The following is a 4,265-nucleotide window of genomic DNA, read 5'->3' on the forward strand; positions in this document are numbered from 1 at the left end:
TGTACCTATCACTTTATGCTCTGTGAAATTGCACGTGTTATCATCAATATGTTCCTGCCAGTTTCTGCTATGTGGATATGTGAGTGTAGTTATCATTCAGTTGCTGTCAGTTTGCTATGTGAATGTGAGTGTGGTTATTAATGTGTGCATACCAGTTTCGATTATGTGAATATTTTTATCAATCTTTACGCCTCAGTTTCTGCAAAGTCAATATGCGAGTCTCATCATGAATTTTTTTTGGTCTGTTTCTGTAATATGAATCTAAGAGGTTAGGTATCAATCCATACTTGTTGCTTTCTACTTCTAAAAGTGGCTTAATTGTCAGCAATCAGTAATTTTATGGGTTGAGGTGTGACTCATAATGTGATAGATGTTATTAGAGTAATTTTATGTAGATTTCCTTCAATTCCTGAGTGTATACTTTGAACAAGGATACAGTCTATCCATCTTCAAAAATGGTGTAAATGTCAATGGGCTATGAATGGTGAAATTTGTTGGAACTGGGCATTTTGAATGGAGAGAAAAGAAAAATAAAGTTGCATTGCCTCTGTGTTGTTTTACTGTTGGTTTGAACATATCTGTTGGAAATTAAGCTCACTGTGTGTCTGACTCAATCCGCTCTGTGGTTGTGGAAAGGATGTTCTCTGCTCTGACAGTGGTAACATACCTGCTGTTTGTTAGAACAAGCTGGTCACACTCGGCTTTGTCCTGAAGAAATGTTACATTGTCCTGGTCCTTCAAGTTTTGTCAATAGGAAGACAGAAAAGATAGCTCCTGTAAACCAACATCAGTTGGGTTTGAAAATATTTAACTGATCAACACAACATTTAGTCAATAGTCATTTGGATATTTTATTTAATCGCCAGGAATTCTAACATAACTATGGGTCTGATTCCAATCTTGCCCTGAGCTGCTTCTTGTCTGATCATTTTTAAAGACTTCAACACCATTTGAGTGAGGTCCCGAAAGTAACCGATACCTGTACAGCTCCATGACTGCAACTACCTAATGCAAACCTGTCTGTGGATATTAGTTTAGTTACTGATTTATTCATATCAATTCCTACTTGGTGAATGTGAGAGTGTAGTTGTCAAACTTGGTAAATTATTTGTGTATTACACAGCAGAGACTGACAAGGACAGAATGATATAGATCTATAGATCAACTTAAATGATCCAGCACAGAAGGCGTCCATTTGGCTCATCATGCCCGTGCTGACTCGAACACCACCAAATGGCCATCATAATCCCATCTTCCTGCACACATCCCATAGCCCTGCAGCTTACAGAACTTAAGGTGGAGGTTCAGGTATGTTCTTAAAAGAGTTTAGAGTCTCTGCCTCCACCAACTCAGGCATGGTATTTGAGATACGCACCCTCTTGTCAAAACAATTTTCCTCCCATCACCTCTAATCCTTCTGCCACTTCGCTTTAATCTATGACCGATGGTTTTTAAATTCTCTGCCAAGGGAAACAGGTTCTTCCTGTCCACTCTCTCTCCCCCTCCCAATTTCATATGTCTCAATCATGACACTTCTCAGCTTTCACTGTTCCAAGAAATACAACACCAACCTCTCTAATCACACCTCGTAGCTACAATTCTCCAGCTCTGGCAATGTTCTCGTATAATTTCTCTGCACTGTCTCCACAGCAGTAACATCCTTCCTGTAATGTGATGACCAGAACGGCACACAATACTCCAGTTCGAGCCTCACTAGTGTCTTATGCAGTTTCATCATTATCGCCCGACTTTTATGTTCCAAACCTCTGCCAAAGTAGGACAGCATTATATACACCTTTTTTTATAACCTTATCTACCTGTACTGCTACCTTCATATTCCGGTGCACTTGCACACCAAGACTACTCGCTTTATCTACCACACCCACTGCCGCCGCCACCTCATGTATTCCTATTTATTGTTTCACCTCCGAAATGCATTACCTCACACTTATCAAAGTTGAACTCCATGTGCCACTTATCTGCCCACGCCACAAAACCATCTATATCATTTCGGAGCTGATAGCTGTCCTCTACACTACCCATGACATGGTTATTTTTGTATTGTCTGCAAATTTCCAAACTGTGTCCCTCATGTTCAAGTCCAAATTGTTAATGTATAAAACAAACAGCAGAGGTCCCAATACCAAGCCGTGTAGAACACCACTTGAAACAGCTTTCCATTCACAAGGGCAGCCATCGACCATTACCATTTGTTTCCTGTTGCTAAGCCAACTTTGGTTCCAATTTAAACACATTGCTCTGTATCTCATGAGCTTTTCTATCTTTGAGTAGTCTGCCACGTGGTACTTTGTCAAATACCCATTACACTACCCTTACACATTCACATGGCATTTAGCGACAGGGACCGATTGATAAATACAATTGCGTCTTCACACAGCAATCAGTGTCTGTTTCTGCTGTATAGATATGTGAGTTTTGTTATTAATCTGTTTATGTTAATGTATGAACACACAACACAAATATTTGAGTGGTGTTATCAATCTGTACCTGTCTTTTTCTGCCCTGTGAGTCTCAGAATTTGGTTATTCATCTTTAACTATCAGTTTCTGCAATGTGAATATACAAATGTTGTTATTAATTTGTAACTGTCAGTTTCCTCTACATGAATATGTGAATGTAGTTATCCATTTCTACCTGTCATTCTTGACTATGTGGATATACAAACATTATCATCAAACTGTCTCTATCATTATCTGCAGTGTGAATGTTTAAGTGCATTTATAAACCTTTTCCAGTCAGTTTCTATGTTGTGAGTATGGAAATATAGTTATTAATCTCTCTGTGTCAGATTCTGCTCTGTGAATATGAGAGTATAGTTATCAAACTGTACCTGTCAGTTTATGCCATGTGCAACTGGGCGTGTAATATGAACCTCTTCGTATCAGTTTTTGCTTTGCGAATATGAGAGTGTAGTTATATAGTCATAGAGTCATACAGCTGGAAAACAGACCCTTTGTTCCAACAGTCCATGCTGACCACAGGTATCAATTTCATTCTTTTCCTTTCAGCATCCACTCGGAGAACCATTTACCATAATGGGAGAGGGGAGAGTATTTAGGTCATCTCTCCTGTAGTGAATAGGAAAGAGCCTAAGTTCTTCAGTTGTTCGTGTCAGTAGCATTCATAGGCAAATGAAAATGCAAGACATTGCAACAGAAATGAGTCTGTGCTTTTTTTCAGAGTTGAGGAGGGAAAAGCAATGGACCTTTGCAACTGCTATATTGCAGAGTCTAACCAGCAGTGGTGATATCAAGGGACATCTTCAAGATGATACTAGTATTGTTTCACATTGCATAGTGACATAACGTTTTGCAATACTGCTGAAGTAAAAGGTATTAATTTAATATGTAATTGCCAAAAGGAAAGTGCAATGAACAAATCAACTGCATTGCAGCTGACTGACCACAATGTTCCTTGTGCAGGAAAGAAAATTGGCTTATTTACTTCTATTTGATTTTGTGGCTCAGACATTACCCTCTCTATGTGGGGAGGAAGAAGACAGAACTTTTGTCTTCTGTCATGCAGTGGAGAAACTGGAACAGTCAAATTAAATTTACTGAAGAATAAACATTGTTGAAATCTCCTGGCAAAAAAAAAGAGAATGTTTACATATCTACCTGATTTGGCTAAATCTTTCTTTCTCCACTGTTCTGAAGAATGGCTTTTTATTATGTTGCTTATTTGAGAAAATGGCATCTAGTTTTCTGGTGTATTTGATGTAATACTTCATAGGGAGTGTCAAGAGGAACACAGGGCTATTTGAACAAAATTTAAGTTAACTTGAAAAAAAAAGTCCATGATTATGAAGTCCTCTTGCTTATGACAGAATAAAAGAAAAATCTATTCCTGCTCGGTGACAAAATTGAGAACTATCCGGTGATAAAGGTAGGGATGGTAGTTCCTCTGCCACCATGATATATTTATGGAAATTGAATGCTGGCTGAATGGATGTAGAATTGTTGGCTGGTTGTTTCTAACCAGTACAGACTCTGAGAGAAAGGACTGTTTGCTGTGCTGCAGATGTCTATGACTATATATGTGAGTGATAATCATTTTGTATATATCATTTTCTGTTACCTGGAGTTTAAATGGAACTCCATAGCTGTTAGTCCTTGCATCATATCTGTCATTATGGTGTTTGCGTTTTGAACTAATTCTGAATCAGTCACTACCTGTGTCTGTCAGTCCATCCACATGGAGACAAAGCAGAGTTAATATTACAGGTCCTGTGACACTTCTTCAGT

The 4,265-nt window shown here is 38.5% G+C and overlaps 1 long non-coding RNA gene across 1 annotated transcript in view; it reads right to left on the bottom strand.

The window, feature by feature from the left end:
* Positions 1 to 667: 667 nt before the first annotated feature.
* The window catches only part of LOC125482012, a 9,345-nt gene continuing 5,747 nt past the window's right edge, over positions 668 to 4,265 (bottom strand). The window contains exon 3 of the long non-coding RNA XR_007261521.1: positions 668 to 774. This is a non-coding gene — a long non-coding RNA (uncharacterized LOC125482012). The remainder of the gene's footprint in view (positions 775 to 4,265) is intronic.

This window comes from Rhincodon typus, unplaced genomic scaffold (assembly GCF_021869965.1).
Source record: "Rhincodon typus isolate 14 unplaced genomic scaffold, sRhiTyp1.1 hic_rhity00005005, whole genome shotgun sequence".
Taxonomy (NCBI): domain Eukaryota; kingdom Metazoa; phylum Chordata; class Chondrichthyes; order Orectolobiformes; family Rhincodontidae; genus Rhincodon; species Rhincodon typus.